This window comes from Petromyzon marinus, chromosome 35 (assembly GCF_048934315.1).
Source record: "Petromyzon marinus isolate PM22_M1 ecotype Great Lakes invasive population chromosome 35, UKy_Petmar_22M1.pri1.0, whole genome shotgun sequence".
Taxonomy (NCBI): Eukaryota; Metazoa; Chordata; class Hyperoartia; order Petromyzontiformes; family Petromyzontidae; genus Petromyzon; species Petromyzon marinus.
This window is the reverse complement of record NC_133701.1, coordinates 8648431-8671624: the sequence shown is the minus strand read 5'-3', so window position 1 is coordinate 8671624 and position 23194 is coordinate 8648431. Positions and strand designations below refer to the sequence as shown.

The 23194-nt window shown below is 47.2% G+C and overlaps 1 protein-coding gene and 1 long non-coding RNA gene across 14 annotated transcripts in view; one reads left to right on the top strand and one right to left on the bottom strand.

Moving 5' to 3' along the window:
• Nucleotides 1–23194, bottom strand: part of LOC116948931 (nuclear factor 1 A-type) — a 387014-nt gene that overhangs the window by 269884 nt on the left and 93936 nt on the right. The gene's annotated exons all lie outside the window — the stretch shown is intronic.
• The window catches only part of LOC116948933 (uncharacterized), a 69524-nt gene continuing 50730 nt past the window's right edge, over nt 4401–23194 (top strand). Inside the window, exons 1-3 of one of the 7 annotated variants that reach the window (XR_012945991.1) lie at nt 4401–4710; nt 4832–4919; nt 19404–19495. This is a non-coding gene — a long non-coding RNA (uncharacterized LOC116948933). Of the gene's footprint in view, nt 4711–4831; nt 4920–19403; nt 22007–23194 lie in introns of those variants that run through there. The other 6 variants (XR_004403874.2, XR_012945992.1, XR_004403873.2 and 3 more) reach the window with 6 other exon arrangements.

Below are 23194 nucleotides of genomic sequence, written 5' to 3'. Positions count from 1 at the left end.
GAAAATGGGTCGTGGATGGGTATTCCAGCATGACAATGACCCAAAATACACGGCTAAGGCAACAAAGGAGTAGCTCAAGATGAAGCACATTAAGGTCCTGGAGTGGCCTAGCCAGTCTCCAGACCTTAATTCCATGGAAAATCTGTGGAGGGAGCTGAGGGTTCGAGTTGCCAAACGTGAGCTTCGAAACCGTAATGACTTGGAGAAGATCTGCAAAGAGGAGTGGGACAAATCCCTCCTGAGATGTGTGCAAACCTGGTGGCCAACTACAAGAAACGTCTGACCTCTGTGATTGCCAACAAGGGTTTTGCCACCAAGTACTAAGTCATGTTTTGCAGAGGGGTCAAATACTTATTTCCCTCATTAAAATGCAAATCAATTTATAACATTTTTGACATGCGTTTTTCTGGATTTTGTTGTTGTTATTATGTCTCTCACTGTTCAAATAAACCTACCATTAAAAATTATAGACTGATCATTTCTTTGTCAGTGGGCAAACGTACAAAATCAGCAGGGGATCAAATACTTTTTTTCCCTCACTGTAGCCTTGTTCGGGGACTGTAATTATGTGGACTTGTTTAGGTTCCACTTTGCAATGTCTCGTTTGCGCTGCTCTCGACCGATTTGGAATATATTTCACCGATGGCATGAATTATTCTTTTGTTTGAAAATGTATTATTCACCGTTATTATGGCTAACAACCTGGCCCAGTGGGAATGTCATCTTGAAAACCGCGCGGCTGCCCGCCAATGCGTGCAGATGCAAAACATGCACTTGTGCGTTTCGTTAACGCACATCGATTTGGCCATTATGTTCCTGCGTCGAGCGACCTCCGATTTGGAGAACCGCACGCTGTGAATGCATTTGTGGAATAAATTTAGCGCATTGATGATGATGATGATTACAATGCCTTTGGTGACGGCGGTGGCGTTTGTGGTGGTGGTGGTAGAGGCAGCGCGTGGTAATGATGGTGGTGAAGACGATGTTGGAAAAGTGATGATGATGATGTGATGGTGACAGAGGCAATACTGGAATACCATGTTGGTCATTACTATTGTTGTGTTTGACTTACACACACGAGGATTACGATTGTCAGCCATCACGTATACTCCACCCACAGAGTTCCAGATACAGTATATATGTAAACTGTATTTATACTGCAGCGAGGCGCAGCGAGTTGGTAACGGCAGGCTCGACGCAGCGCACACAGTAATAAAGTTTGAACAAAACGAGACGCACAGGGGAGGGGAGTGGGAGCAGAGAGGGGAGGGAGGAGTGAGGAGAGAGTGAGGCTCTGGTGGCAAGGGAGGGGAGTGGGAGCAGAGAGGGGGAGGTGTGGAGGGAGGAGGGAGTGAGGCTCTGGTGGCAAGGCAGGGGAGTGGGAGCAGAGAGAGAGGGGGGGGGGGTATGGAAGGGGAGGGGGGAGGAGTGGGTGGGGAGGCGAGTGAGCCACCCAGTGGACCGTGTCTGTCTCTTTGGAATAAAATCAAGTTCACGGATTTTTTTTTCTCCCGAGAGCCGCCTCTCCATCTTCGTGAGCAATGCCGAGACTCGCTTGTTTGTCCGGCCCACCAATGCTGGACAGACGTCTCCCTTCCTTTCGCCATGGTCGGTTATGGAGGCAGTGCTGGATTAAGCTAGTGCGGGGCCTGTACCATATGTTATAAAGGGGCCCTAAATAAAAAAAACGTAAATATTAAAACACTCTTTTTTTACTTGCATAGTAAAGTCATTGTATTTTTTCATTTGTTATACAGCCAGAAAACCTTAAACACCCAGTCGTTCATAAAAGTTGAAGGCGCTATAGTACTATAGTAATAGAGCAAGTGCAGAATCACTGAACCGGAATTTATAGCTTGAAAGCATTTAGCGCGGGGCCCTTGAAAGTGCGGGGCCCGTAGTATATACTACGTTTGCTACGAGGATAATCCGGCACTGTATGGAGGTTGTTTGACCATACTTCACCACGTTGGTCATTGCGGATTGGTGGTGGGTGGTGGGAGCGGTAACCGGTTAAGAGATCACTCGCCACAGACGTTAGCCGTGGCTAGTAATTAATCAATCGTTGGGATAGTTGGGTTCGTAACGCAGTGCGCTAACTCCGACTCCAAGCCCACAACCTCATCCCCTCTGCACCCATGTTGTTGTTTTTTTCTTCACGTACAACTATTTAATATAACATTGTTTAATTTATAATAAGAGCGTTGACAACGCCATCGCAAATCCATGGTCGATCGACAGGTCGCGCGTGCGGTGCGGTAAAGTGTGGCCACTCACCTCTCTTCCGAGACGTACGGACGGCGTGGACAAGCAGGGCACAAATATCATCCAGCAGTGGCGTGAGCCGAGTTTATTGCAGGGCTGCGCCACGGTGGCCAGATGTCAACTACCTCGCCTGGTGTACAGGAGGTCTTGGGTTCGATCCTAGACCCTGACGCCTGCTGTATATTTGGAGTTTGCGTGTCTCTCTCTCTTTCCCCGTGGAGATGTCAACTACCTCGCCAGGTATACAGGAGGTCTTGGGTTCGATCTCGACCCTGACGCCTGCTGTATATTTGAAGTTTGCGTGTCTCTCTCTCTCTCCCCGTGGAGATGTCAACTACCCTGCCTGGTATACAGGAGGACTTGGGTTCGATCCTAGACCCTGACGCCTGCTGTATATTTGGAGTTTGCGTGTCTCTCTCTCTCTCTCCGTGGAGATGTCAACTACCTCGCCTGGTATACAGGAGGTCTTGGGTTCGATCCCGACCCTGACGCCTGCTGTATATTTGAAGTTTGCGTGTCTCTCTCTCTCTCCCCGTGGAGATGTCAACTACCTCGTCTGGTATACAGGAGGTTTTGGGTTCGATCCCGACCCTGACGCCTGCTGTATATTTGAAGTTTGCGTGTCTCTCTCTCTCTCCCCGTGGAGATGTCAACTACCTCGCCAGGTATACAGGAGGTCTTGGGTTCGATCCCGACCCTGACGCCTGCTGTATATTTGAAGTTTGCGTGTTTCTTTCTCTCTCCGTGGTCGCGTGGATTTTTCTCGGGGTCCTTCGGTTTTTCCCTCCACGTTTAGAATCAACGTCACGCGTTTAGAGTATTTGGCTGATCAAATTTCCACGTGATAAGCCACTTCGTTGAGCTATCATTTGTGGCCAGGTCGCTTCTGAAAAAAATAGCTACGTAGCTCAGTGGGCCTTAACTGGTAAAATAAACTTGAGTCTAATTTTTTGAAACATCTTTTTATACGAGCAAAATGATCGTCTCTTGATGGAAACTATGGCTAAGAAATACAAACGTTAATCCAACAACTGTCCTCTAATGACAACAGCATAGGATGCGCAGAGAGCTTTGTTGGTACATTAAATTGGTGAACTCCACGCAGTCATGCAATCATAGTTCCGTCTTTATTTCTGGACAATAAGACGCGCTCCGCTGTATATTAAAGTAACCGTTGTGGGTGCGTCTTATAAATCCGGTCGAGGTGTGCGCGCGCGCGTGTGTGTGTGTGTGACCATTTTGGTATAACTTTATTGACACTAGACACACACACACGTTTCTTTTTGCGGTGCGCCTTACTTTCGAGAGCATCCCATAATCCAGAGAATACGATTACTAACCGCCGCTCATTGCTACCCCCATTGAGAAGACGCCGCCCTAGAGGCGCATTAAGCAACGAGTGGAGCTACACAGACGCGTAACACACACGCGCGCAACATCCTACGAGCTCGTAAATGGAAGGGGAAAGAATGGGTTTTAAGTGGTGGCCTAGCGACTAGCGCTCTACACTACGAACTCGACGCATCTGAGTTCGATTCCAGGTCACAACCAAACGGCTCTCGGTGCTTAGCGGGCCGTCAACACACCAGCAAACCCGCACTGACCGGCGTGGTGAAGTATGGTCAAACAATTTAACCCCCACTGACCGTGGTGAACGTAGCGTCCTGCGCTTTTGTGGACCATGCCGTGTGGCCGTCGTGACTGCTGAATTATCATTTAATTTCACTTTCATCAGTCATGATTAATCCACTGCTGGATGAAGGTCCCCACCCATCTCTCATCTCGACTCTACGATATTATAACAATCACAATCCACCGATAGATGCGTGCGAACTCAGTCCATCGCTCCGTCTCCACTCTCACACAAGACAGGGGGGATATCTGAACGATACAGTAAGATACCTAAAATATTTTTTTTCTTAGAGAGATACTGTAAAGGCGGTGTTGTGTGATTTGGCGGAGGGGTGCACGGTGTGGATCGTACTGTACTTTTTCGCACTTTGTTTTGCTCTTCGTGATCCTTGCAAAAGTTCCACCTCCTCCCCGTTGCATGACTGGACTTGCGCTGGAGCCTGAGCCGAAGTTATTAAAAAAAATTTGCGACGTTGCAGAGGGGAGCCCGGGACTCGGGGACAAAGCTTCAGTGGAAGGAAATGGCCGCAGTTTCTTGGCAAAAAAAAAACCTCAAGTCTGGGAGACTTTGGCTGAGAGAGTTAGTGTTGTGTGTGTGAGAGAGAGTGTGTGTGTGAGTGTGTGTGTGTCTCTGTTTGTCTGTCTGTTGGAATGGTATGCCCAAATGTCTGCTCGTGTGTGTGTGTGTGCGCGCTCGTCGCAACTCAAAAGCCTCTTAGCTTGTTACCCTCCAACTGAGACCAAGAAATTGGAGATATTTGCTACCGTGCCGGCTAGGTTCCGTGAAAAAGTTCGACAAAGTGGAACTACTGAGTGAGTGAGCGTGCCAGTGCAAGTGTCTCGGCGCATTAAATTAACCATCGCGAGCGACGGTGATCTATATGTGCAAGGGGAACAAGCCTCGTGGTGTGGTTTTAATTTGAAACTTTTGCAGAGCGTACAGACGGAGTGAGTTATGCCCCGATATATGCGCTCAGTGGCATTCGCGTCTAAAGATCAACTTTAATCTCACGTGGTCGGAGGTAGGAAACCGAGTAATACATTTTTTCTTTGTTGCTGAATGCGTTTCTATATGTCTAGCGGTGTGCGCGCTGCGACTTGTGGACGACCCATCAAATGCTGCTCGTGCTGTATATATGTGCGGAAAGCAAACGTATTCGATGTGAATATGAGCTCAGTACGGCCGTGCTTGCATGTATGTTTGTATGTATATGTGCACACGTGCAAGTATAGACGCGCGCGTGTGTGTGTACGGTATATTTATTGCGATTGCGGTGGCGTAGTCATTAGCGTGCTGCGCTACAAACCTGGCGACCCACGTTGTATGCCCTATCGCGACCAACAATTAGCGATAATCTGTGTTGGGCGTTCTCTGTGTCGACTCGGTCTCAAGTGAGTACCTGGTGGGATCTGTAAACATTGCCTCGAGGGAGACAAAGGCGGCCGGGCGTGGTGCTGACCGCCTTGTGTATCGTTCCGGCTTTCATAGACGCTCGCTAACAGCACTTGCTCCGGAAGTCTGCTCAAGGCTACACGGGGGATCTTTGTCTTTGTGTATATACAGTATATATGTGTGCGTGTATTTATACTCGAGACGCTGTACTGCCTAACATAGGCATCATTCACGTATCAGGTGAACATTCAAATGTAATTTTAATGAAGAGATCCGCGCAGCTTGCTTTTATTATGCAATGGTATGCTAATGAATCTCGCGGCAATGAATAATCTATCTGACAAGTACTGTGCGTGTATATGCTGTGTATGCAGCACGACGAGTGGGTGGCGTGGAGATAGTGTGGCGAGTTGTGTTAACTCGAACACGGGGTAGATCGTCTCTGCCCATGACGAGGCAGAGTCCTTTCTGAGAATGAGTCTCGAGGCTCGGTGAATATTACGCACGTGTAACAATTACACGTGCGTAATATAGGCTGCATGCGCGTGTCGTTTTACATATATGTGTGTGTGTGTGTTCATGTGTAATGATGCACCTTCACATACGTGACACCTGCGCCGTATGTTAGACAACGTTGAAGGCAGAAGCAGTCCTTTGTGTTCTCGAGATACCGAGGGACACCATCTGAATGCGTCTGTGGGAGCGGTGATGCAACGGTCAGCGCGCTGCGCTACGAAAGACCGGCAACCCGAGTTCGATTCCGGCTCACGGCCACCAACACTGGCCGCGATTGTATGTACCGCTCCCGGGCATCCCCTGGGTCGACTCAGCTTAAAATCTCTCGCTACGAGGGAGACAAAGGCGGCCGGGCGTGGTGCTGGCCACCCCCCCCCCCCCTCCCCGGTGCGTCGTGACGGCCTTGGATAGGTGCTCGCTGGCAGCCCTTGCCATAGCAGTCTGTTAGAGGCTATACGGGGGATCTTTGTCTTTGTTTTGGATTTACATTGTGGGGTTATGAATACACAATGTATTACAAGAGACAAAGACATCCCGTGTAGGCTTAACTGACCGTCGGGGCAAGTGCTGCTAGCGAGCACCTATAAAGGCTGTCACGGCACACGAGGGGTTGGGTGGCGAGGACCACGCCCGGCCGCCTTTGTCTCCCCAATACTGATGTTTTAAGCACCGCACGAGCTATTCATTATAATCTGAGTAGGGCTAGCGGAGGCGCAGAATCGGTGCAGATATTCCATCGTCGATGTTGGCTGTGAGCGGGAATCGAACAAGGCTTTTCAAGATTCGTAGCAGCAGCAGTGCGCTAATCAACTACACTACCGCTCCCCACAATTACTATTAGTAGATACGCGCACGTACACATTACATATATACGTACACCGGGAACACAAAGTGTTGTATTTATGCTAATACGTCATACAAAAGCAAACCAAATAAGTGTTATTTTGTTTCATCCTGCCGAGTCGAGTACACACGTGTTCGACGATTCACGCAAGCAGCCTTCTGTAGGGATACGCAATCTCATTATTGTGACAAAGTATATCATTGAGAATTTCATTTCAATTCTCCCATGTTCTGTTCTCTCGACGTGCGGGTGTGTGTGTGTATAGAAATACGAGAGCGGTGGCGCAGTGGTTAGCGCACTGCACTACGAACCGGGTGGACCCGAGTTCAATTGCATATGACGAATATCTGAACCGGTTCTGGCCCTCCCATAGGTCGACTCAGCCGTAAATTAGTACCTGGTGCGGTGTGTAAATTTTAGCACCGGGGGGGTAGGGGGTAGGGGGAACGACCGGGCGTGGTGTTGGCCACGCAAGCCGCTCGTGTGCCGTACCGGCCTTTAGCACTTGCCCCCAACGATCTGTTAAAGGATACAAGGGGATCTTTGTCTCTGTCTTTATTTTCGGACATCAACCTTTGATTTATCACGCCTCGTGCACGTGGAATGATATTGCATCTGTGCTACATACATCATCATCATCACCATCCCCTACCATGTCTGTCGAGATCCATGACACAGATTGAATTGCTCCATTGGCAAGCGTGAATTACAAGTTTGGTGAATTCTTAATGAGAGTTAATCTTGGTGGAGATGTGGGTCCAGCGGTTAGCGCACTGCACTCTGAAACCCAGTTCGATTTCCACCCGCGGCTAATAGCAGTGGCGAGTGATCATCATCATCATCATCTTCTTCTTCATCCGAACCGGTGCTGTCGGCACGGCCCATATCTTTCACCAACTCGCAAACTGACCAGCGTGGTGAAGTATGGCCCGGACAACAACTACGATCGGCACGTGGTGGAGGAAGCCTTCGTCTATCCGTGGATTGACGAAGAGCTGTTTCTATTGCTGACCCGCCCATACTGGACGTCCGTGAAGAAGAGCTTCATAGCTCATCGGATTCCTCCTGCAGTTTAATAAAATAAAATGATGATGATTATAAATACAGTCAAACTTTTGTTCTAGCTGAATAAAAAGGGTGGAAACCAATGTATGATAGTCGACGTTTCTTGGCATTGGCCCTTCTTGATAGCACGTGCTTTAAAGCAGGACAATTGCCTGACACTTCGCTCTCTATATATAGGTTTTGTTTTCTTCTTTTAAGGACACAGTGTTATTGACAAATGTGTCGAGGGTTTTTTTTCCTTTTATAATTTTTTCGGGCCAACTACAGCAATAACGAAACGTAATAAAGTCGTCGTCATCGTGTGCGTCGCGGGGGAATGGAAGCGCTGGCGTTTGTTTGTCGGAGCGCGTTTCGCCCTTCGCGGCGAACGCGAAGTGCGAAACGCGTGGACGCGTCGAGATTTTTTGGGGGGAGCGGTGGCGCAGCGGTGAGCGCGCTGCGCTCCGAGGCCGCTTTGTAAGTCAGTGCTTTGACGTGGTCTTCGCTCGCGTGATCGCAGACAGACGACTTATTTGGGAAATGTCGCTGCGTTGGCAGTGGCGCACGGACAAACAACCTCGGCACGTGCGTCAACAACACTGCACGGCGACGTTTCAGGCAATGGCTCTAACCATGCGCTTGAAGAAAGGCCCATTACCCGAAACGTCGCATATTATATATTTTTTTCACTTCGAACTCCGCACGGTGTTGTTGACAAAACACGTCGAGTTGCTTTAAAAAAAAAAGAGTAGAATGTACGTAAAGACGGAGGGTCACGACTTGCGCGACGCGACCCGCACCACACGTCAGTGACGTGCTCCTGCTAGGGTTAGAGAGCTGCCGTTTGACGCACGCGTGCGGGTCTGCGACGCGCAGCCGGAGAGAGCCTCGTCGGTGTACGAATCGTCGCAGGAAGGTTCCACGACACGGAGACTTTGAACTCCTTTCGCACCGCACGTGGCCGAACGCGCCACAATCGAAAGGTGCGGATTAGGGCCCTGGTGGAGAGAGGCTTCATGCATCGGTGTGGGGGGGGGGGAGGTGTAAGCTCGGCCCTAAGACTCGACGTTGATCACATTGATCACAGTCTCGGGTCCACAGGACAGTCCCCATTATCGCCATCGATGACCCAAGTCACACCGCGCCCCTCCCTCCGCCACCCCCCCTCCCCTCCCCCTTACCTCTCGTTGAGTGTGACCCTAAAGCCCAGAGTAAGCAGGTGATGATCGACGCAACCGGTTGGGAGTATTCTTCGGATTATAAGACGCACTTACTTTAAAACAAAAATGTAATTTAAAGCAGCATATGGGAGAGGCGTGCGTCTTATAATCAGGTGTATGTGTGTGTAAACAGATTTGTCGGCGATTCTGGCAACAGACGTGGGGTGCGTCTTACTTTGTGGAGTGCCGTGAAAGATCATGTTTTGTTACGACTCATTGTTCGTGTTTACCGCCTCTTCCCCACCCCTTCTGCGGAGGTAGTTTGTACCGCACTTTGTATCCAAGGTATCTGCTGCTAAATGATAACGTTGTATCGATTGATTCTCAGCGGGTTATACAATTCATTTTGGCGTGCGTACATGAGTACATGGTTCGCCTGTGTGCATGTGTCAATACGATACGTGTAATGCTCACGCACGTGTTAAATATATACATAAAAAAAACACTCAGGACATTTGTCAATACCGAAAGAACCAAAGAAGATTTGTCAATAGCTTCGTCCCTAAAAGGAAAACGTATAATTGGCGACGTTCCGGGCAATGGCCCTTGTTTACAGAGAGAGGGAAAAGAGAGGGAGAAAGATAAGAGTCAAAGAGATTGGCCATTTGCCAGAAACGTCGTCTTTAACATTCTAAGTTTTGCTGCAGGTGAGCGCTGTTATTGAACAATGTAGTTTTTCTTGCTTTGTGCACCACTGCCGAAGCGCATTGTCACAATGTGTCGTTGATGAACGTGATTTTGTGTTGTGTACGTGTGGTGAGCACACGGCATACGATTGACAGTGGTGAGGGCACAACAACAACCTGGGTTCGAGCCCCAGCCACGGCTTTACATCAGTAGCGATTCATAAATTAACTGGGCCTGGCAGCTCCTCATTCACCAACCCGCACTGACCAGAGTGGTGAAGTATGGTCAAACACCCCCCCCACCACCCCTAAGATCGACACGGCTTGGAGAGGCCTTCATCCAGCAGTGGATTAATAGAGGCAGATCTTAAATTGTACGCACATTGAACAACATTTGTTATAGGACCCTATTTTCACAAAACGCGATTAATAAACGAAACTCCGCCATGAAGAAGGACCATTGCCCGAAACGTCGCCTATTACACACAAATATTATCTTCCCTTTTGTGGTCAGGAAGGAGGGCAGCGTTATTATTCTGACGACCGTGTCGAGCGTTTATTATTACGCTTTAAACAAAAGATGTGGAAAACGTGCATTCGCCACTCGCCCGCGTTTTGCACACAGAAAGAAGAGCGAGCGAGCGAGAGAGAGAGAAAAACGCAATTTACACCTCGCGTTTAAACCCCGCGATCCCCATCGCGGCAGCCGCCACGACTTCGCTGTCGCCGCTGTGAGCGCTTAGCGGGCAGAGTCTCGTGCTGGGGTGAATAATCATCACGGTGCGCGTGGCCACACATCGTGCGTCGATGTGACTGAGAGTACCAATCAGTACTAAAACTACACTATGAACTATTTCATCATGGGATCTCCATTGCCAGCGGCAAAATATGATGATAGCTTTTTAACCCCTTTTTTTCTGGCAACAAAACAGCTGCGTTGAGATGTTGAAACACCAAGCTAAAACCTTTTACTAGGAATCATGTCTGCATTAACCACAATGCTTGTGGTCAGAATGCAAACACAACACATACTCTGATAATATAAACTATTTTATTTTACCAAGTTAAAGACCCCACTGAGCTATATAACATTTTTTTTCTTGCTTCCAGAAGCGACCTGGCTATCACAAACGATAGCCCAATGAAGTGGCTTCATCACGTCGACATTTATAGTAGCCACATACTCTAAACGCGTGATGTTGATTCTAAATGTGGAGGGGGGAAAAAACACCGGAGGACCCGGAGAAAAATCCACCGCGACCACGGAGAGAGAGAGAGAGACGCACACACCGCAAACTCCAAATTTTACAGCAGGCGTCAAGTTCGGGATCGAACCCACGACCTCCTGTATACCAGGTGAAGTAGTTAACATCTCTCTCCTCCCGTGCGTGCGAGCCCTCGGGTTGTCCCGCGTGCTGGTCTGGCACGAAGTTGGCACGGTGGGCGGTGGTGGCTACGCTACACGTGGCTGCCTGTCTCCCACGATTGTGGAGGCAGCAGCAGTGAGGGTTGGTGGATGACCGCGCAGAATGTTGTTGCAACTCCCTTGTACCCGTGAGTGGGCGTCGAGAAGGTGCCATACAGAACCTTGGCTCGACAGGAGGCGGCACAGCGAGCGGACTTATCGCCTTATGTTGCCATCAGTACGGGGATAGAGCGTTTCCCTCTCCCATGCGTGCGTTCTTTCCGCGTGCTCCGGTTTCCTCCCACACGTGTAGAATAATTATGATAATAAACCCAACTCAGCATTAATTGGTCTCGAAAATATCTTAAAAATTGAAACACGATGCAGCAGGACCCTCCTGACGAGGAGTCATACGACTCAGCGCGGCTCTCTTGAATTATTACGACGTCCGACGTTTCACTGCACGTGCCAGCATGTCTTTCAGGAACGTGAGCAGCACCCATTCGGCTAGCTCCCGCTCACGCTAACAGACATTAAACCTCTTCTGTGTTCTTCCCCTGCAATCGTAGTCAAGGATGATGATGATGTGTCTTCCATTAACGTGTTGTTATTACCTGTGGGTCCTCATGTGATATCAAGTTACATATAGCTGCTACACGTGGCTATACACACACACGCGTTCGTATCGGTATAGCACGTTGGTAAGCTCAATTACGCACTCGACATTTTTTTCGAGAACGCTGCGACCTAGGCATAAGGCACCGCCACGAGGTTACAACACAGGTAGCACATATCCGTGATAATCCTTTATTATTGTACCCTACATTCCGACAATCCAATCACCACGCCTGCGGTGTAATGCGAACAAAATAGTTAACGTCTCGCCACCAACGGCGCTCGCCTCGATATAAAATAGTTCCCGGAGCGTGCAGTGTTCCCGGTTAGTCCGGCTCTCGACTATCAACAAATACGAAGCTCGGTTCAGCGCCTCAAAAATCTGCCGGCGCGTGGTGCGAAACTCCGGACACCATTCCGAGACGCGACACGAAGCAGACCGTATCCGTAGCGCCGTGCGGGCCCCCGGCACCATCGGGCTAAGCTCGCACGCCGTGGCGCGATGGTCAGCGCAGCAGCGCCGCTGTGCGATCCCACGCGACCAAAGATTCGATTTTAACCGTAACGGGTAAAGTGAAGTCAAACAAAAAAAACTGCGTGCCGTTATAACAAATAAAATTAATTTCGTCTAAACCCGACGGGGTATATGCGGCGCCTCCCTTGGGTCGGCTCAGCCGGTAAATTGAGTGCACGATACAAGCATCGGGATACAAAGGCGGCTGGGTTGGACTGTATTTTGTAACCGCGCGCGAATTTGCGGACAGAACGGCCGCAAAAAAAAACAATCAGAGGCGCGGAGCCAAGCTCAGTGGTCGCTCGAAAGGTCAGGTCGTGGAGGTGAGTTGTTCAAGTGTCCCTTGAAGGTCGGGACGATGGAGGCGATGCCGCGAATGTGTAGAGGGGATGGCGTTCCAGACTGTGCGTAGCGGCGCCGTAGCCGTGACCGTCCTGCATCTCGGCATCGAGAGGAGGTCTGTGATGTCGCGCCGCGCGCTGCGCTGCAAGCGCTCGCCCCCGACCGCGTGCCGTCCAATAGGTGCTCGCAAACACGATGGCTGCGCTCGATAGTACTTTGACCAAGACGGCGAGTAGATTGTAACGTCACTACATAATTTGGTGAGGGTTCTGTCGATTCGACGTGATGAAATACGCATTTACGCACACACACACACACCGGTCCGTAATTGAACCTTATTAGACTATCGGCGAGGACGATATTATGTGAGCAGGCACCTATTAAGACTGGAACGACACGGAGCAACGTGGCGTTGTGGAGTCGGCAGCACGCACTCCCAGCCGCCTTTGTCTCCCCGGTGCTGACGATGTTCGGCTCACACCGCTCCAGTTGAGCCTGAGTCGACATTCGGGCAGGCTTATGGCTTGAATAGAGATGCAGAGTCCCACCGATACTTATTGTTCTGCCACGGCCAGGAATCGAACCCGGGTTATTCAGGGTTGGTTGTCAGCGAGTTTAATTCCTGCTCGGATTAATTTATAGAGTTATTACAAAGGCAACAGAGAGAGATGTTGCGTGGGGGAGTCTGTTAAGGGGAATTATGTTAGCGAGCACCTATTGTGGGCGACAAGCAACACGCACGGCCGCCTTTGTCTCCTCAGTGCTGACGTTTACACACCGCACGAGGCACTCATTTCAGTCTGATACAACCTCGGGGAGGGCCCAGGACAGGTTCAGATATTCCCACACTGATGTTGACCGTGGTCGGGACTCGAACTCAGTTGGCCGGAGCTCTGCGCTAAGCACTCCGCCACTGACACACATCGCATGCTCAGTCAAACGAAGTCACAAAGTTAAAGCGATTTCCTGCTCAAACGAGCGTGCAAGCGGTGCTCATCTTATGTTAATATTCATAGCTCTGGGCCAGTGGTGGAAATTCCCCATTCCTGTGACGGGGACGAGTCTATCCATTGGACAACCACGGTGCGATGGATGCGGTACCCATTTTATCGGCCCCTGTGGGATGATGGGCTGAGTCAGAAACCCCTCTCCCCGCCCTATAGAGGACTTGAAATGGCAACCTTCCCGATCGTGAGCCGCCCACTACTTCTAACGCACAAACCCTCATGTTTGGTAATCTTGGTAAGCAAGGTGTGTGTCAATCGCCTTGAGTGGAGAAGACGCTCTCGACATATGAATAAGATTAGCATCAGCGCGAAGCGACCTGAGAGCGTCCCTCCTCATCCACGATTGCAAACGAGATAACGAATCACAAATGGGCTCTCTCACTTGGGTACGCAAACGGCATTTCGCTTGAATACCAGCGTGGGAGCGGTGGTGCGGCGGTTAGCGCTCTGCGCTACGAACACGGCGAACCGAGTTCGATTCCCCGCTCGCGGTCGACACCGGTGACGATTGTCTGAATCGGGTCCTGGGCCTCCCCTAGGTCGACTCAGCCTCAAGCGGATACCTGCTGCGCTGTGTAAACGTCGCCACTCTGGAGACGAAGGCGGCCCGGGCGTGGTGCTGGCCAGCCACCCCTTCCCTTTCGGGCCTTAATAGGTGCTCGCTAATCGCACTTGCCCCAACAGCCTGTTAAGGCTATATGGGGGTTCTGTGTACACAAGAGTGGTGGCGTAGCGGTTAGCGCACTGCACTATGGGACCGGCGGCGGTCCGCGTTCGATACCCGTGAGGATTATCTGAACCGGTTCTGGGCCTCACCTAGGTAGACTCAGCCTCAAACAGATACCTGCTGAGATGTGTGAACATCGCAACTTGAGAGACAAAGGCTGCCGGGCGCAGTGCTGACCCCCTCCCCCCCCCCCCCCCCCCCCTCGTGTGCTATGCCGGCAATCATAGCTGAAACCCGCTCACAGCACTTGCTCCAACTGTCTGTCGAGGCTATATTGGGGATCTTTGTCTTTGTGTATCTGAGAAACATTAGTGATCGAAAATAAACGGATTAGAATTGAATGTTAATCCTAACATCGTCGGTTTTGATGATTAGCCAACAAAAGTTTTCACCGACCAAATTTCCAAAAATATTTTTGGAAATTCATAAATATCAGACGTAATAAATATCATAACGCAATCACGTTCAGCAGTGACAACGGTCCAATGATGGACGGCGTTATGAATAGTGGTCGAGCTTCGATTGCATTCGATGTGAGTACAAACCGTGCAATTGCGCGTGCCCCATCCCACGCCTCGTCCAAGCACGTTCCATGCGGTCTGCGAAAGTCGTCCCGGCTGGAGGGGTCTTCACAATGTCCCTTCTTTAAATTCTCTGCTCATTTCGTCTCACGAGCGAATTGAAAGGAGGACATTCGTTTCGTGGAAGACGGAGTTGGTCGAGTGCTCTTCGGGCGCGTTTAGGAGGAGGGAATTCTAAGTTGAAGAATTGAGAGAAGGCAAAATGATATCTGGCCTTGGTGCAAATTGTCGCAGGCACAGGATGAGAACTTCGTTAAAGAAGCTCCAGAAGAACGAGGATGTTATAATTGCAGAGAGGGAGGATTGCTGGAGGAGGTTCTCGAAGGGAGAGAGAAGTTCGAATTGAAATAATTTACCGGACGACCAAGATCTGGACAAGGGACATCACAGGGGAAGGCTTTGTGGAGGAAGCTTGAGGATGGAGAAGGAGGAAGACGATGAGAGAAGTCTGATTGAAATAATTCAGAGAAGGATAATGATCTGGCTTGGGTGTCTTGTCCCGTGGAGGAAGCTTTGGAAGGGTGGAACACTACGATTGGAACAATTCAGATGAATGTCAACGATCTGCATTGGTGCATATCGTCAGATGACCATAGCTTTCTTTGAGGAGTCTCTAGAAGGATGGAACATCTTAATTGACATAATCCAGACAGAAAAAATATAGGACCGGGAATATGGTCAGAGGGTGCAGGCTTGATCAATAAAAGGTCCAGAAAAGAAGATTCATTTTAATGATAGCAAGTCAGAGGAGGAGAGCGATCTGGACTCGGGATTATGTCAGAGAGGCGATGTATCGCTGCAGGATGTTCTCAAAGGAAGCACGTTCCGGAGCAAAAGGCCAAGAGTTAGAGAGTGAGACGCCTCCGCTTGACAACGTGAAGACACGGGGTCCGTATGAGAAATGAAACCCTCGAGATTAAAGGAGATGGAGGAAATCTGATACTAGAACCTTGCCTGAGTCAGAGACCTCAAGATGTTGAGTGGACCACCTCTGGACTCCTCTATAATGTCAATGCTTTAACACAAAACGAATGTGTCATCAACATCATCGGCCACGGTAAATTCTGTGATGGATGAAGGTCTCTAACAAGCATCTACTGCATGCTATTAGATATTTGCTAATCATGGTGGTGGAGCGGTGGCGCCGTGCTTATCACGCTGCACATTAGACCCGAAATTGGAAACACAAGTACTCGTTTTACCGACCTCAGAGTGATGATGATGATGATGATGACGACGATTGGCCGAGTCAACCTCCACTCCACTCCCCTCCTCCCCAACCCCAACCAGGATTTGAACTCGCAAACTTCCGATTGCGAGCCAGTCTCTCTCCCGTGCCCCCCGAGCCACCTGTACAACGTCTACAAAGTCTACAACGTCTACAATGTCTACAAAGTCTACAATTTCTACAAAGTCTACAAAGTCTACGAAGTCTACAAAGTCTATAAAGTCTGCGAAGTTTACAATGTCTACAAAGTCTAAAACGTCTACAAAGTCTACAAAGTCTACAACATCTACAAAGTCTACGAAGTCTACAATATCTACAAAGTCTAAAACGTCTACAAAGTCTACAAAGTCTACAACGTCTACAAAGTCTACAATGTCTACAAAGTCTACAATGTCTACAAAGTCTACAAAGTCTACAACATCTACAAAGTCTACAATGTCTACAAAGTCTACAACGTCTACAAAGTCTACAAAGTCTACGAAGTCTAAAACGTCTACAAAGTCTACAAAGTCTACACCGTCTACAAAGTCTACAACTTCTACAAAGTCTACAATGTCTACAAAGTCTACAAAGTCTACAACGTCTACAACGTCTACGAAGTCTACAACGTCTACAACGTCTACGAAGTCTACACCGTCTACAAAGTCTACAACGTCTACAACGTCTACGAAGTCTACAAAGTCTACAACGTCTACAAAGTCTACAATGTCTACAAAGTCTACAAAGTCTACAACGTCTACAACGTCTACGAAGTCTACAAAGTCTACAACGTCTACAACGTTTACGAAGTCTACAATGTCTACAAAGTCTACAACGTCTACAACGTCTACGAAGTCTACACCGTCTACAAAGTCTACAACGTCTACAACGTCTACGAAGTCTACAAAGTCTACAACGTCTACAAAGTCTACAAAGTCTACAACGTCGACAAAGTCTACAAAATCTACAATGTCTACAACTTCTACAAAGTCTACGAAGTCTACAAAGTCTACAACATCTACAAAGTCTACAATGTCTACAACATCTACAGCGTCGACAAAGTCTACAAAGTCTACAACATCTACAACATCTACAAAGTCTACAAAGTCTACAACATCTACAAAGTCTACAAAGTCTAAAACGTCGACAAAGTCTACAAAGTCTACAATATCTACAAAGTCCAAAACGTCGACAAAGTCTACAATATCTACAAAGTCTATAACGTCTACAACATCTACAAAGTCTACAAAGTCTACAATGTCTACAAAGTATACAATATCTACAAAGTCTACAAAGTCTACAATATCTACAAAGTCTACAATATCTACAAAGTCTAAAACGTCGACAAAGTCTACGGGACACCCAGGCTGCATTGCGCTCACATGCGCCAGGGGTTGTGACGTTCCCTCCATCACAGTGCCGCTGTGTTCGTAAAGTAGCAGTGAATGCGTGGCTTTGTCTCGACTCGAGAACCCTGCGTTTCATCATCTCGGCGACAACCGGACGGTGCCACGTCTCGGCCCCAAAAAGATACTCGCGGACGGATAACCGCGCACCGACATCGCGTACTCACCATCGATGCCTCCTGCTGTCACGTTCGGCTACGTACGGGGCGAAAAAAGTTCGCCACACGATACGCAAACAAAACCTACTTGTCGTATTTATTTGAATTTATAACCAAACAAACAAAACAGTGGGTCTTAATAGTACGCGTTTCTGCCGCATTGTTAAAAAGACGATCCGGAAAAGCGTAGCATTTGCAAATCGTAGCATCTGCAACGATTTGTGAATCGTGGCATTTGCTACCGTTTGCACAAATAAGCAGGCAAATAAATTATAATTCGAATGAAAGATGTCACTACTGGTAAGACAAAAGCGGCCGAGCGCGTTCCTTGCCTAGTGTAATGTTACACACATGTTATACACATGTTTGCTCCGTGTGTAGCGCATGCAACGCCACGTATATGTACACAGTGCATTGTGAAGTACGGCCATGATTTTGATTGAAGGTACTTTATTTAACCAAACGAGAGTCAATTTACATCGTAACTATGGAACGTACAAGCTGTAATTACCACAATTACGCATATTACAATTAGCAGCTGATGTTTTTTTTTTAAACGTGGGATTTAAATATATATAAACAACGACTCAATGCCTATTTGTGTCGCTAGTTATCTATCGGAGGTCTTTAACATCCACGATACAGCAGTAGGGACACGTTCATTATTCCCTGCGGATATATGCGCTTTTCGGATGACCTGATAACTCGAAATGCGTCAGATTGAATCAGATTACTCGAAAGCTAAGCGTAATTTTTGAGCCTGGATAGTGGCCGTGTATGAAACAGGTGTTATGGTGGGACAAGCACAGTTAAATTCAGGCACGTCCATTGTTGTACTATACGTCTATGCTTCTCGCGGCTTATGATACCAGCCAACTTCACCAACCCGCACTAACCAGCATGGTGGTGAAATATGGTCAACCAACCCTACACGATTCACACGCCGTGGAGAGGCTCTCATCCAGCAGTGGGTTGCCCTGGATTCAATCACTCACTCACCCATTCACTCACTCACTCACCCACTCATTCAATCACTCATTTAATCACTCACTCATGAAATCACCCACTCATTTAATCACTCACTCATGAACTCACCCTCTCATTCAATCACTCACTCACCCACCCACTCACAGCCACTCACTCGCCTACTCGCCCATTCACGTACTTAATCAGCCATTAAGTGACTCACTCAGTGGATCACTCACTCACCCGCTCATCACACTGCAGGTCAGCACACTTCTGTTTCTGATCCGGCCCTCGCACCGGTCGACGTCGGGAATCTCCCCCCCCCTCCCCCCCCAATATCGTCCCTTGTGCCAGGCTCTCACATCGACTTTGCTCCATTTGAACAAAGGCGTTAACTCTTAATCTAATTGCAACAAATAACGTTCTGTTTGTCGCCGGCCGCTCGGCGTTTTGGGGAATGTATGCCCCGTGGTTGAGACTGGGGTTGCCGCACAAGTGTGCCACGGTGGTGAGATGTTAAATACATCGCCTGGTATGCAGGAGACGTAGGTTCGATCGCGACCCTGATGCCAACTGAATCTTTGGAGTTTGCGTGTCTGTCTGTCTGTCTCTCTCTCTCTCTATCCACGTGGTCGAGTGGATTTTTTTCTAGGTCTTCCGGATTTTTCCCCTCCACATTTAGATTCAAGGTGCGTTTAGTTTAGATAATTTATCTGCTGTAAATTTTCACTTGATAAGCCACTTCGCTGAGCTACCGTTTGTGGCCAGGTCGCTTTTGAAAGATATCGCTCAGTGGGCCTTACCTGGTCAGATATAAAAAAAAAGTTAATATTGGTAAACTTGCGCGTCTGCCGATTCTGCTCGTGTAATCTAGAGTTTGAAGTTTGTTTTATTTGGAGTTTGTGTCACACGCGGCGTGGGATGTTTGCTTGCAGGAGGAGCAAGGTGGTGATGGTGATGATGGAGTTGTGGAGATGCTGCAAGATCGACATCGAGAAGAATCAATCAGAGTACTGTATTGCTTAATGTGCGTATCCGTGTGTGTGTGTGGTGTGTTACTTGCACGTGTGGACACACACACACATTGACGCGTGCGCAGACACACAAAAGACAACGATCCCCCACATCGCCTTGAGCAGACTGCTGGGGCAAGTGCTGTTAGCGACCACCTATTAAGGTTTGGAACCGCACACGAAGGGTGGATGGCCAGCGCCATGTCCGGAGGTACTTGTCTCCCCAAACGTTGATGTTGACTGCACACAGCACCAGGTACTCATTTGAGGCTGAGTCAGCCTAGGGGAAGCTCAGGACAGGTTCAGACAATCGTCACCGATGTTGGCTGGGAGCGGGAATCTCACACGGATCGCTGTGCGCTAACCACTGTACCACCGCTCCCACAACCACGGCCATATATAAACATATACCCCATGTGACGCACATAGAGTGTTGGGGAAAGTGCTGCTATCAGCGAAAACCTATTAGGGCCAGTACGGCGTACGAGCGGGTGGTGTAGAGAGCGCTCCACGCCCGAGCGCTTTTGATTCTCCCCGAGCGAAAAGTTATACACACATCCCCCACCCCCGTTCATATAAATGTGATCACATTGAGACTACAGAACGGCGCGCAGATAAATCAACGGACACACAAACACTTTGACGAGCGATTTCAGCCAGCTCGTGTCCATTGAGAGCGACGCGAGTAGGGGACAGTTTTAATTATTTTTTAAATCCGAGACAAGTGACATTAGTTGAGCGAACAACAATTCCACGAAGCGTTTGCTCTCGGCTATGATGGCCCGGACTCTGATAAGATCTCTCCGCACGCAAACGCATAGATTACACCTCCTATTTACCATATTGCAATACACGCAAGGTATGTTTACGATTATACAATGATGTTGTTATTTGGCAGAATTTTTTTCTTCACACGCGAGTCGAGGGCGAACGGGGGAGTTGTAAATGAAATGTAATTATGCATTGGATCATCATCACCATCATCATAATATATCATCATTAACATTAGTCATAGTCGATCCACAGCTGGATGAATTCTTACTCACGCGAGTAAGTTAGAATATTTAATGTCTCGTCATCTGCCACACGAGCTCATTTCATCACTCCATCTCCAGGATGTACGTTCCTTCTTTCGGACGCGTTCCATTCGATTGGCACGGTTGGCTCGTACGGTGCAAAAGAAGTCCAACATACATACATACATATACCCCCCCCCCCCCCTTTTTGAGGATATTTAATTATTGGCTGTGTTTATTTAAAAAAAATATTGTACAGGAGCTTTTATTAATGTTTAGAATTGTCGAAAATGGGAACAATTGCATTCAAAGTTGTCTATATATGTTTTTTGTGCATTGAGAATGTTTATTCGTAGTTGAATATAACGCATCAATGGAGAGTGACTCGAGTATAAAAAAATTATTATATATCACAAGGTACACATTCGACTAATGCACATATACTGTATGCATATTATGAATTACACACATGCAAAAACAGTCGCAATACGTGTATATAAAACATAATTATATACACATTCACATTGTATATTTATACAGTATATACATACATGCATACATACATGTATGCATGTATGCATATACATCACGATATCTATATCATAACTCATGCATAAACATGGACATACAATTATAATTATATTGTATTTATATACATACTACAGGTGACAGTATGCCACATGTATACAGTCTACATTCTACAGGTGTGTGTGTGTGGACTGTATACGAATTATATACTGTATTGAAAGTTACCTAAACAGTCGATGTTGTCACATCGAATTATGCGGCGCTAATTTCACAACGAAGTATAACACAATATATACAGTGATCTCTTTGAACAATAGCTATTTTTTTCCTAATATAGTGAGCATCCAAATTGTCTAAACGAAGAGTAGTCAACTCGTCTGTTGAACACGTACCAAAACAAAGGATGAATTGGCGTCCGTTCTCTATGGAATATTGCATGTCGCTGATCCTTCACGGCATACACGCGATTGGATTAGTGGCAAGTGATAATTACTAAATTGCTGCACAATCCAAGATCGCATGCAATTTTGGTCACGCGTCTGTTTGTTTAATGGTTGTTTGGAAGTAAAAAAAGGCACGTAATAATAGGGGCATTATAATGACGACGGCAAGCACTATTATAAAGGATGTTGCGCGCACACACACACACAGGACGCAACACAGTGAGGGGGTTTGATTAAACATTTAAATATATACATTTACATGTTAAATATACATTCTCAATTGGGTGGTTAGATTTCATAATGTAGTTATGTTAAGACCATAGCTATTTGCGACACACACACTATATTTAGGTAATGGTTACATCAGTGCCATACATATGTGTATACACACACGCCATATATGTATTTTAAAACGTGTAAGGTTTGATATATATGTAGATTGATATACTCGATGTGCTGTATATGAGATTGTAAGAAATGTTCGTATGCATATTAAATGGACAATGTGGACGCCTAATAAAATACGGAGCACATAAAAGCGTGTGCTTGTTATTCACGTGAATACATAAAGTGAAATGAAAAAAAAATGGTTTCGGAATAGTGCTACATTTACACAATGGACGTAACTTAGAAGAAACGTAGCTTAAGAGGAATGTTACTTAGCAAAGCTGTAACCTCAGCGTAAAATTTCGTGTTTTGGACAGTGCTACTATATACTATACTTATATGTGTGAAATCAGCATCACCGATTATCACGGTTGGCTTACGCAAGGTACGAAAGGAATTCTGCATACATACATACAAATTAATCCAGACATACTCAGCAAAATAAACGATTATAGAGTGTTCCACTCATTGCCATGCAATCAAATGACATTGCATACAAAAGTTACATCGCATGTATAGGGAAACACCTGTAAATATACACCTGTACATACACATGCATAAACATGCATGCATACATGCATATATTCCACGTACATACATTCAAACACACATACATACCTGTTAAGACACGTAACATACATTCATACATAGAAACACCCACACTGTACATCACGACACGTATATCTGCATTGTATTCATGGGTATGTATGACATACTCAGCGAGTAGAATGAATAAGGTGTGCAAATATAGAAACAAAAATAGGCATCTATAGTTAACGTGTTTAAAGCATATGCCGCAAAGTTATATTTCTTAACGGTGATATAGTGATCTTGCTTATGCTTAACAGCAATGCATAGCATCACATATATATACATACACACAAACATGTATACTGACTAACAATACAACCACCACACCACACACGTTCTTGCAAACGCAATATATAATTGCGTGTATATTTAATAAATACATGTAATAGTCATCGTCTATATGGGGTGCTCTTGCCAATAACATCTGCTAATCCTGCGGTATTTGGTGTAAAATGCCTGACTCTGCTGATGAGACCAAGAGGGGTCAAAACCGGTGCAGGAGTTTGCTTGCTTAAACAAATGCTGGCTGCTATGGATAATGTTGGTCTGGAAATTATGGACTATACGTACGTTTTATAACTCCACAGTTGATAATTGCATAGGAGAGCTTATCTATACAGACATTATCTAGCGTCAAGCGTAATTGTACTTTGAACTATGTCGATAAGTGTATGACAAAGATCCCACTTATATCATCAACAGACCGTTTACGGGCAAGTGCTGTTCGCGAACATCTATGAAAGCCGTC